Source organism: Canis aureus, chromosome 35, assembly GCF_053574225.1.
Source record: "Canis aureus isolate CA01 chromosome 35, VMU_Caureus_v.1.0, whole genome shotgun sequence".
NCBI lineage: Eukaryota > Metazoa > Chordata > Mammalia > Carnivora > Canidae > Canis > Canis aureus.
This window is the reverse complement of record NC_135645.1, coordinates 14,455,940-14,468,597: the sequence shown is the minus strand read 5'-3', so window position 1 is coordinate 14,468,597 and position 12,658 is coordinate 14,455,940.

The following is a 12,658-nucleotide window of genomic DNA, read 5'->3' as shown; positions in this document are numbered from 1 at the left end:
ATATATGCTCATTATAGAAAAGTTATAAAGGACCGAAAACAAGGGAAAGAGAGACATCAAAGAATTAACCCATTATCCCATCATCAGGAAAATTCATTAACATTTTTTTGTAAGAGCCCAAATATGACAGCCAGTTAATGGAATTGAACTTACCATCATGGTTGATGTGAGAGCTCACCTCTGACTCGGTTCTGATTTTCCCAATTTACTACTTTTTAAGTATATGTATTTTGAAAGTGTTTCAAATCACTTTGGGGAAGAAGAAGGGCAAATAAAAATTAATCCTTAAAATAATATGGTGGTAATACCGGGTAACGATTGCCAAGTTTGCATTTCCTGGCATAACACCTTTCTGACTGCAAGATTATGAGGATTATATCAGATGCATCTGGTTATACAATGAAAATTTCAAAGTACTATAAAATAATGATAATAAAAACAGCTAGTGCTTATTGAGTACATTGCTATTTTGCCAGGCACAACAACCCTATGCAAAGGCACCACCGCGGCATTTCAGCCTTTGGTGTTACTAAATAGTTCACTTGACTCTTTTGTGGGAGAATGAGGTCCATGCCTTAATCCAGAATGGCTGGAGCCGCCAAAAACTAGACAAGGTAAAGAACTGATTGCCCAGAGAGACGTCAGAAGGAGTGAGCCACGTGGCCAACCTTGATTTTGGACTTCTAGCTTCTAGAACTGGGAAAGAAGAAGTCTCTGTTGTTTTAAACCACCAGATCTGTGGTAATTTGTTATGGTAGCCCTAGGAAAGTAACACTTTGATCCCGAAAACAGAGCCAGAACAAGTTCAGAAAAAGTAAAAACTTGCTTTTCTTTTTTATAGATTTTATTTATTTATTTATTCATGAGAGATACACACAGAGAGGCAGAGACACAAGCAGAGGGAGAAGCAGGCCCCATGCAGGGAGCCCAACGTGGGACTCGATCCCGGGACTCGATCACACCCTGGGCCAAAGGCAGGCGCTCAACCACTGAGCCACCCAGGAGTCCCCAGAAAAAGTAAAAACTTGAACTGATTATTGGCATTGTTCAGGAATGCAAGGGGCATGACTTATGAAATCATGGGCCTCTGGCAATTGGAGTGGTGGTTTAGTGGTTGACTAGTCAGGAGGACCGGGTTCAGGGACTGGAATTGGGAGTCTTTTAAAATTGGTTATGCTTTTATTTTCTCTGATTTACATATTTCTGATGATAGTTTCTGGAATCACTCCTCAAAAATCCCCAGATTTTACTCACCTCATTTTTCCATGATCTCTGATTGGCTTAAAAATAATACAGTTAGATCCAAACAGGAAGATTAGTTTCCAGGGCCAGAGGAAGCCAATGTTGACCATAACTGGCAAATAGATTTAGGAATACCTGTCAGGGTTTTACATCCGTGCAGTCACATCCCTGAGGTGGATTCATCTGATGCTTTCCACGTTTGTAGAGAAGCAGACTTCCCCACAGGCTCCAGCATCGTCAAAATGATGAGCGAAGCTGGCCAAGCAGAGTAGGTCTCACGGGCTCAGTGGGTGCCTCTCCTGGCATATCCTACGGTATATTTCCAGAATGTTCTTTAATTTATCATTTCATTGGTCAAGTCTACTGTCTCCTGTGCTTCCCTTTGGAAGATTGCTTGTGGGGCTATGATTAGTTAGCCAAGAGCAAGCTAATTCTACATAAACAAAAGATTTCTTCCACAATTCCAAGACTTGGAAAAGTGGTGAAGTGCTGTTTACATAACCCCAAGCCCTGTAATATGGCTTTCTCTAAAAAACAACCATTTGGAACAGAATATACACCCCCACAGTATATTTTCCTTGTCTAAACAAATCCTGCTCTCCCCTTCAAGGTACAGTTTACTCCTCTGGAAGAATGTTCTCAGATTTTCCAGGTTAAGATCCCATGGTACGTTTACAGATTTATATTTTAGTGCTTAATATAGCACTTAATTTTTTCCTTCAGTGTCCTGAGAACAAAATCTATGTCTTATTTTTTCCTAAGTATCCCCTGTGGCCCTCAGAACCCGGGGCACATAGGAGGTGCTCAGTAAATGTTTGTAGAATACATTAAAGTTGCTTCAAATTTGGGATCATGAAATGAACTTACGCTGTTTCTATTTGTTTTTTGTTTGTTTGTTTGTTTTTTGTTTTTTGTTTCTATTTGAAACAATAGGTGGAAAAGGGAAATTGTTGAATGTATTACATGTAAAGGCACAACTATTGATTCCTGGGAGGCTCAGGAGCCTGAATTTCTGGGTCACAGCAGATGTCTTTCTTCTTGTGGGTTAATTGAAAATGTGAAAAGCATTGAATTAAATCATGACTGAGTACTTAATATCTGTAAAACTCAGTAGACATTTTAGCATGTATTTTGGTAATATTTTGGTTAAAAATCCAAGTGTGCCTGTCAATATTTGACCCACACAGCTATCCTTACCCGCAGGAAATTTCAGATAATGTGTTGAGAGCCTCCTGGGGCCCAGTGATTCTACAGACACAGTCACTTTCTGGGGGGTTAATATTGACAGATAAACATATGGTGGCTGAGATTAATGACAAAGACAAATGTCACCCCTCTTCCTTAGTAGCAGACCTGCGGTACAAACCCAGGTGAGCAGGTTCTAAAGTCCAAGCTCTTTTTTTTTTTTTTTCCTCTATCTTTCAATAGAAACCACCTCCCAGGAAAGCAGCAGCTTTTCTGAGAACTGCCAGTCAGATTATGAAAAACGATACTGAAAACCCAACCTTGGAGATCAAGAGGGAGTCTCAAACTTTTGCACACTCCTCACAAGACCTTGCCCCCCTCGATTTCTCAAACCACATCTTTGTCACCATTGCCTGGCATATCTTTACCCCTGTTTATGTCAATCACTGCAAGAAGCCCAGGAGTGACTCCTAGGAAAGTGCCCATTCCTCTAGGCACTGAGCTCCCCTTTCCTGACCCTGCCTCCCACCGATCCCCAGCTCCAGGAATCCTTCACCTCTGTTCCCTGGAACTCTTTCTATTTTTTGCATTGATGGACTGATTGGAGTATAATCTATATACCATTTTATATTAGTTTCAGGGGCACAACATATTGATTCAACAATTCTATATATTTCTCAATGCTCACCAAGGTAAGTGTAGTCACCCTATCACCTTATGTCAATGTTATTGACTATATTCTTTATGCTGTCCTTTTCACCTCTGTGACTTTCTGATTTTATAACTGGAAGTTTAGGGGCACCTGGGTGGCTCAGTCAGTTAAGTGTCTGTCTTCAGCTCAGATCAGGATCCCAGAGTCCTGGGATGGAGCCCCACATCGGGCTCCCCACTCATCAGGGAGTCTGCTGCTCCATGTCCCTCTGCCCCCTCCCCTGCTTGTGCTCTCTCTCTTTCTCTCTCTCTCTTTTTAAAGATTTTATTTATTTATTTATTCATGAGAGACACACAGAGAGAGGCAGAGACACAGGCAGAGGGAGAGGCAGGCTCCCTGCGAGGGGCCCCATGCAGGACCCAGTCCCAGGACTCCAGATCTCGCCCTGGGCCGAAGGCAGGCACTCAGCCACTGAGTCTCCAAGGCGCCCTCTCTCTCTCTCTCTCTCTCTCTCTCTCAAATAAATAAATAAAATCTTTGAAGGACAAAAAGGAAAAAGCTGGAAGTTTGTACCTCTTAATCCCCTTTATCTATTTCAACCAGTTTCCTAAATGTTTCCTTTCATCTTTTGCACTAACTGAACCCCATGCCCCCTCGAGAACAGAGTCCCCCAGAACCCCCTGCAGTGGGTTTTGCTGGACCTGGGAATGGTGTGGGGAGATGTGTTTTTTGTCTCCCTGACACTTTGAGGCCATTTTCCTTCCTGATTCCATATAAAGCCCTTTCTTTGAATCTCAAATGGTCAAATAATTTACTAACCCGTCCTCTTTCTTAGAGTCACCTACCTCCCCAGGTCCTTCTCCTTATCCCTTGACAACCTTAGTCCCTGGCTAACTGTTACTGTCTCCAAAATGACTTCGGTCATAATTATTGGTTATATGTACATAGACGGTTCTTTTCAATTCCCATCCCTCTTCTCCTCCACTAAACGAGCCCCAGTCTTTATCCTACCTCAGGCACTTACCCTTTTTTTTTTAAGATTTATTTATTTATTTATTAGAGGAGGGGAGGGGCAGAGGGAGAGGGAGAGAGTCTCAAGCGTCTCAAGAGTCTCAAGAGTCTCCCTGGGGACCATGGAGCTGGAAGTGGGGCTCTATCCCACTACCTGAGCTGAAACCAAGAGTCAGATGCTCAACTGACTGAGCCCCCCCGCGCCCTTCAGGCACTCACTCCTATGTTCATGTCCTAATCTTGTTTCTTACAGACACTGCTACTCATTCATGACCCCATTTTCACACCTCCTACTGCTGTAGGCCACACCCTATTTTTTCCCATTTACTTCCTCAGGTACCCCAACTCCAGCTAAACTTTGTAGTTTTCTTGTCTTTTTTAAAGATTTTATGTATTTATTCATGAGAGACACAGAGATAGAGAGAGAGACAGAGAGAGAGAGAGAGAGAGAGAGGGCAGAGACAGAGGCAGAAGGAGAAGCAGGTTCTTATGGGAAGCCTGATGCGGGACTTGATCCCAGGACATCAGGATCATGCCCTGAGCTGAAGGCAGATGCTTAACCACTGAGCCACCGAGGCATCCCTGTCTGTGGTTTTCTTTATTCTTTATCTGTTGTTCTCAGTGGAAGACAATTTCGACCCCCAACCCCAACCCCAGGAGACACTTGGAAATGTCTGGAGACATGGATGGTTGTCATAGCTGGATGCTAAGAAGATGCCTTTGGCATCTAGAAGGAGAAGCCAGAGATGCAGCTAGACATTCTACAGTGCACAAGACAGCCCTCCGCAGCAAAACATTATCCAGTCCCGACTGTCAATAGTGCCAAGGTTGAGGTATTCTGCTTAATATGACCAGGATCCTCAATATATTGATTCTTCTAGGGCTTGTGGATTGCATTGTGTCCTTGAAAAAGAAATATTGAAGTCCTAATCCCTGATTCCTCATAACCTAAACTTATTTGGAGACTAAGTCATTGCAGATATAATTAGTTAAGATGGGCTCATGCTGGAGCAGGCTGGGCCTCTCACCCAATGACTGGTATCTTTATAAAAAGAATGCCATGTGGAGATCTAGAGACACAGGGGAAAAGGCCACATGAACATGGAGTGATGCACCTACAAGTCGGGGAATGCCAGAGATAGCGAGGAAATTACCAGAAGCCAGGAAGAGGCGCGGGAGGAATCGCCAGGAAGAGAGAGTATGGCTCTGCTGACACCTTGATTTGGAACTTCTAGCCTTTGGGACACAAAAAGCAACCCAGGTTGTGATACTTTGTTATGGTGGCCCCGGGAAGCTATACTTGTGGTTTCACTAAACTTTACTCCATTTGTGGCCTCTCTTGCTGCCTTGCGCAGCTGAAATAATGGTGATCGCTGATACAATAGAATATACAATCTCGCTCCAATCAAGAGGCAGAGAGATTGAAATCTGAGTATATGTTACAGTATTTATCTATCCAAATCAAGAGATAAAAGATTGTAAGCAAATATGATAAAAGTTTGGGTAAGGATGAAACTGGGAAGAAGGCAAAGACTTATGTGATTCACCAAATTGACATACCAGTAGGTTCTCCAGTGACATAGAAGAACCCTTAAACAAGGCCTTACTCTCTACACCCAAACTGACTCTTTTTGGGGTGTGCTTTGTATTGGTTAACATCTTCCAGGTTTTACAAATCCTTGATCAATGACACAGAACCCCAAGTCCTTGGCATTGGTGTCAAATTTCTGACCAACGACTCCAAGTGTGTAATCTCAGTTACTGCACTGGGTCTGAAATAATGGTCTTGTTCCACTGTTGATTAAATAACTTTGACAACCTGAGAAAGAGATGATAAATAATAGATATGGTGCTTTTTTTTGGTATAAATTTATTTTTATGCAAAGATAGCAAGTTTAAAAATAATTTTACTGCTTTGTGCATTCTTTATATTAAAGACATTTAAGAGAAACTAACACAGTTAACAAAGTATTTTAACTGAAATATTTGGGAGGGTTACCCATTTTTGCCCATTTGCAGTTTAATACTTAATATAATCTGATTTTCTAAATTTATGAGTTTAGGGGGTTTTAAAATTCATTTTAAAAATTATTATTGGGACCCTGGGTGGTTCAGTGGTTGAGCGGCTGCCTTTGGCCCAGGACGTGATCCTGGAGTCCAGGGATCGAGTCCCACATCGGGCTCCCTGCATGGAGCCTGTTTCTCCCTCTCCATGTGTCTCTGCCTCTCTCCCTGTGTCTCTCATGATTAATAAGTAAAATCTTTTTTAAAAATTAAAAAATAAAAATTATTACTGAGGTATAATTGATACACCATCGTTTTGGTGTCAAGTATGCAACAAGTTGATTTGACAAGTCTGTGCATTACTCAATGCTCCCTATGATCATAAGTGTAGTCACCATCTGCCACTATTATGTTATTGCAATATTATTGACTATATTCCCTATGCTGTACTTTTCCATCTTTCTGACCTGTTTACTTGGTAAATGGAAATTTGTACCTCTTCTTTTTCTTAAGATTGTATTTATGTATTCATGAGACACAGAGTCAAACAGAGTCAGACACTTAACTGATTGAGCCAACCAGGTGCCCCCATTTGTTCTGTTTCTTAGATTGTACAGATAAGTGAAATCATATGCTATTTGTCTTCCTCTGTCTGAATTGTTCCACTTAGCATAATACCCGCTAGGCCCATCCATGTTGTTGTTTAGGAAAGATCTCTTTCTTTTTTGTGGCTAAGTAATATTCCACTGTATATAAATACCATATCCTCGTCATTCATTCTTGTATGGATAGATAATCCATATCTTGGCTATTGTAAATAATGATGCAATTAATGTAGAAGTGCATATATGTTGTCAAATTAGTGTTTTTGCTTTCTTTGGGGAAATACCCAATAGTGGATTTATTGGATCATATGGTATTTCTTTTTTTTTTTCATATGGTATTTCCATTTTTAATTTTTTAAGGAATCTCTAACCCACAATAGTTGCACAAGTCTCCATTCCCACCAACAATGCACAAGTTTTATTCTGTTCTTTATTCTGTTCCATTGATCTATGTGTTTATTTTTGTGCCAGTACCTTACTGTTTTGATTACCACAACTCTGTTGTAGATTTTGAGCTCTGGGATTGTTATACCTCCAGCTTTGGTTGTCTTTCTCAAGACTACTTAGGTGAATTTAGTTTTTATGATGCTTAAGAGAGTCATAGGTAAATGTATATGTTTTCTTTTGAGCTTTATTAAAGTTGCTTATATGTTTAGGAAGGTTTGTTTATGGGGTTTGTATGTCTGTTTTCTTAAGTGCTTGGGATTCTTGGGGAAATCCATTATATGAAATATGACAGTAGCTGTAATATTCATGGGAATGAAAGTAACCAAGTCTGTAAATGTGCTTAAATATATAGGAATATTCAAATTATCAGGTTTATATATTCATTTGTTGAATTATACAGATTCAAAATATAAAATAATTTTATGTGTTGTATCTAAAGGATTATGCAAATTTCACTTGTCAAATATATAAGCTAACCTAACAATAAGTACAAACTGCATTTGATTTCAAACTAAAAATTCTTAATTTACTAGAATTTTGCAATTTAAAGGTTTAGAAAAAGTACATTTTAAATTTATAACTGTAGACTATTGAATATCAGTGATAACACAGGCTACTGTAAGTATTGTTTTCTGTACACAAAAGCCTCTATGAGATTTAAAAAAAAAAAAAAAAGCCCAATTGATGTCAGCCTCTGATGGTTCTAAGAAGTCTTTCTGATGAGAATGACTCTGAGACTGGAAATAATTGAAAAAGTTAGCCAGGACAGAAAGCCTGAGCAGGAGAGAGGAATGACAGTGTGAAAGGAACACAGAATTTCAGTCATCCTGGAAGTAAAGGATGAAATAGGAATCCCTAGGGAGCTAAATGTCACAACTCCTTATTTGGAAAACTATTCAAGAGGCAGCTAAACAAAGCTCTCCAATATGCCTCCCACTTCCAAAGCACATACTTGTTAGGATAAAAATGAATCTAACTGCCTTCCTCCAGAACTTTTTTCCATGAAGAGGCCTTGGTGGGCAGCACCAACTGGGAAACAAGGCTTTGGTTTGTGCTTCGTTCAACAGAATCTGGTGCCAGCTCTGTGGCTCAGGAAACAAAGCTCAATTGTATCTTCCACTCCTCTCTCTTTTTAATCTAATAAACTTTTCTGATGGGCAATGGTACCAGTCAGGCCTCCCCCCTGGTAGCCACAGGATCTCCATCTGCATTGAGGTCAACACACAGGCATCAATGGTAGGAAGCAGAAATCAGATCAGTAGGAAACATGTGAACAGAATAAAATGTGAACTAGACCTCTGCTCTGCTGCTGGCCCCTCCAGGTTCCCTGGGCTCCTCCTCCTGCCTGACCATTCCCACAGAGCCTCCCAGATTCACTAGGGTTCGACACAGGTATCTTTGGCTGTTTCCATGCATCTGCATTCTCAACTCAGGGCCTTCATTGGCATTTGCTGTTTCCTCTACTGGAATATGAACCTTCCCTGCTTTGTCCACTCCTATATTTCCAGTATCCAGACAGCATTTTCACATAACGCCTCTCAGAGAACCTGTGTGAGTGAGGACATGAATGGAGACTAGGAAGTATAAGAATACTCTTTCAATGGCCTCTTCAGCATTTTCTGGTTTTATTCACCAAAAAAGGAGATAGGGCCCTTCTGGTCAGCACCAGATTTGTTCTCTGCTCTCCATACAGGAGATGCCCAGCACCCTTCAGAAAGCTTTCTGGAAAACTCACAAAGCAAAGTCTTTTAAAGGTACAGATGGACTGTGTGTACTCAGTCTTTTTTTTCCCCCCCTTCCTACTGGCAGTTCTTTTGTTTTAAAGATTTTATTTATTTATTTGACAGAGAGAAATAGAGAAAGCACAAGCAGAGGGGAAGAGGGAGAAGCAGGCTCCCCACTGAGCAGGAAGCCTGAGCAGAGCCCTGGGATGCTGACCCGAGTTGAAGGCAGATGCTCGAACAACAGAGCCACCCTGGGATCCCTCATACTGGCTGTTTTAAGTCCTGCTCAACCACATGGAATAAGAGACCAGAATAAAGTATAACCCAATCAGAGTCCTTCTGTCCAATGTGCAGCAAATCCGATCATTGAGACATCAGGTTTGCAGCAAGGAAAGAGTTTATTTGGGAGGCAGCCAAAACAAGAAAAGACTGGGGGATTTCTTAGAGACACTTCATGTTCTGCAGATTTTTAATTTTTAATTCTATTTTTAATAGGCTTTTTTTTGTTTGTTTGTTTTTTACTTTAGAGTTGTGCATGTGTGTTTTTTTCAAATAGACTTTGGTTTTAGGTTCAAAGAAAAATTGAGCAGATGGTATGAGGTATCCCATATATCCCTTGCTTTCCTCCCATGTACAGCCTCCTTCACTATCAACATCCTGCACAGAGTGGTACATTTGTACCCACATTGATACATCATTTTCACCCAAAGTTCACACTATATATTAAGGTTCACTTAGCGTTATATATTTTATGAGTTTCAACAAATATATGATGACATATATCTATCATTAGAGAGCATATAGAATAGTTTTATACTCTAAAAACCCTGTGTATTCCCTTCATCCTTCTCCCACCCCTCTCCCTGTAGGCTCTGGCAATCACTGGTCCTTGATTATTTTGTTTTTTCCAGAATGTCCCATAGTGGGAATCATCCAATATGTTGTCTTGTCAGATCTGCTTCTTTTACTTAGTGACACGTATTTAAGTTTCTTTCATATTCTTTTCATGGCTTGATAGCTTTTTTTTTCTTTTTTATAAACATTACACGATAGTCCGTTGGCTGGATGGAGCACAGTTTATTTTTCCATTCACCAAGGACGTCATGGTTACTTTCAAGTTCTGGCGATTGTAAATAAAGCTGCTGAAATCATCCCCATGCAAGTTTTTTTGTGGACATACATTTTCAACTCTTTTGGGTAAATACTAAGAAGTGGGATTGCTAGATTGCAGAGTTAAAAATTTGTTTAGTTTTGCAAGAAACTGCCAAATTGTCTTCCAAAGTGTACCATTTTATGTTTTCATGAGAAATGAATGAGAGTTCCTATTGTTCCATATCTTCCCGGCATTTGGTAGGGTTAGTATTTGGGGTTTGGGTCATTCTAATAAGCGTGAAGTAGTAGCTCATTGTTGTTTATACAGGTGCTTATTTGTCACTAGTATACCTTCTTTGGTGAGGTGTCTGTTCAGGTCTTCAGTCTTTTGGAAAATAGGTTATTCATATACTTATTCTTGAGTTTTAAGAGTACTTTGCATATTTTATTTTATTTTATTTTAAGGATTTTATTTATTTTTTTATTTATTTGACAGATAGAGAGAGCACAAGCAGGGGGAGCAGGAGAGGAGAGGGAGAAGCAGATTCCCTGCGGAGAAGGGAGCCCATTGTGGGCTGGATCCCAGGATCCTGCAATCATGACTTGAGCCGAAGGCAGACGTTTAGTGACTGAGTCACCCAGGCGCCTCTCTTTGTATATTTTAGATAACAGTCCTTTATCAAATATGTATTTTGCAAATATTTTCTCCCCATCTGTGGCTTGTCCTTTCATTCTCTTGACTGTGTGTCCCATGAAGAGCAAAAGTTTTTAATTTTAGTAAAGACCAGCTTATCAATTAATTATTTAGTAGACTGTGTCTTTGGTATTGTATCTAAAGAGACATCACCAGCTGCCTCCCTCGTTGGCTGCTCCTGGTCCTGCTGTGTGCTCGTTCAGTGTGGACCTGGTACCTCTTTTGTGAAGGGGCTGCTGAGGAGACTCTGGCCCTCACCATGGCCAACCAAAAGCCCAAGGAGGGAGTCAGGACTGAGAACCACAATCATATTAATTTGAAGGTACTGGGGCAGGATGGTTCAGCCTGCTTTTCCCTCTGCCTCTGCCTCTGCCTCTCTCTCTCTCTCTGAGTCTCCTATGAATAAATAAATAAAATCTTAAAAAAAAAGAAAACCATAATTTGCTTTTATCACATCCTGACTACTATAGTAGAGTTTTCTCAATTCTTTCGTTTTCCCCTTCCCAATTTCTTTATTGCACATAACTGTGTATGTGCACAAGCATATTGTATTTTTTTAACTAAATGGCCAGTGATATGTTTTGATTGACATCAAATGGACATGAGATGGGGAAAAGGGGGTCCTGTGAAAATACCCCTTTCTCCATTCTTGGCATTCAGCTCCTGTCTTTCTATGTCACAATTTAACAAAAAAAGAACAACATAAAAGTCCTTGCATGTCTTGTTTGATTGGAGAATTTTAATGGTTTTCATTTATTGTTGCAAAATCAAGGACAATTTTATAACTTTTTTTGTATACAGTTGTTACATGTAGGGCAATCTGCCTTTTTAATTTTTTTAAAGATTTTTTATTTATTTATTCATGAAAGACACACAGAGAGAGGCAGAGACAAAGGGAGAATCAGGCTCCTCACAGGGAGCCCAATGTGGGACCCAATCCCCAGACTGGGATCACGCCCTGAGCTAAAGGCAGAGGCTCAACCGCTGAGCCACCCAGGCGTCCCGAATCTGACTTTAAGTAGGTGTAAATTGCTCTAAAAGAAATGAATCCTACATGTTTTCCCTTCAAGTGAAGTGTCTTGTTGTTTAAATAAACTTCTTATTAAAAATGAGAAAAAAAGTCATCATGCTCAAGTTCACCTGTATTTTTCTCCTACATTATCTTCTTGGACGTTGACAGTTTTGCACTTTCTATATTTAGGACTATGATCTATTTTGAGTTACTTTTTATGAAGGGTATAAGGTCAGCGTTTAGATTCATTTTATTACGTGTGAATGTAATAAAAGTTCTTCCACCATGAATAGTTGAAGAGACTGTCTTTGCTCCACTGTTTTGCCTTTGCTCCTTTGTCAAAAATCAGCTGACTATATTTTAGGGATCTATTTCTGGGCTCTCTATTCTGTCCCATTGATCTATTTGTCTTCTTTTTCACCAATACTACACTATATTGATTACTGTAGCTTTATAGCAAGTCTTAAAGAGGATAGAGCTGGTCTTCTGACTTTGTTTTTCTTCAATATTGTGTTGGCTATACTTGGCTATTCTTTTGCCAATTAATATAAACTTTTGAATCAGTTCATTGATACCCACAAAATAGTTTATTGAAAAAATTTTTAAAAGATTTTATTTATTTATTCATTAGAGACAGAGAGAGAGGAAGGCAGAGAGATAGGCTGAGAGAGAAGCAGTCTCCTCACAGGGAGCCGGATGCCAGACTTGATCCCAGGATCCCAGGATCATGCCGTGAGCCAAAGGCAGACACTCAACCGCTGAACCCCCAGGTGTCCCAATTTGTTGAAATTTTGACTGGAATTATGTTGAGTAGAGAATAAATACCATCTGGACAATAATGAGTCTCCCTATCCATGACCATGGGATAGCTTCCCATTTAGTTCTTCTTCACACTCTTTCATAAGACTTTTGTAGTTCTCCTCATCTAGATTTTTTTTTAAGATTTTATTTATTTATATATGAAAGACACAGAGAGAGAGAGGCAAAGAC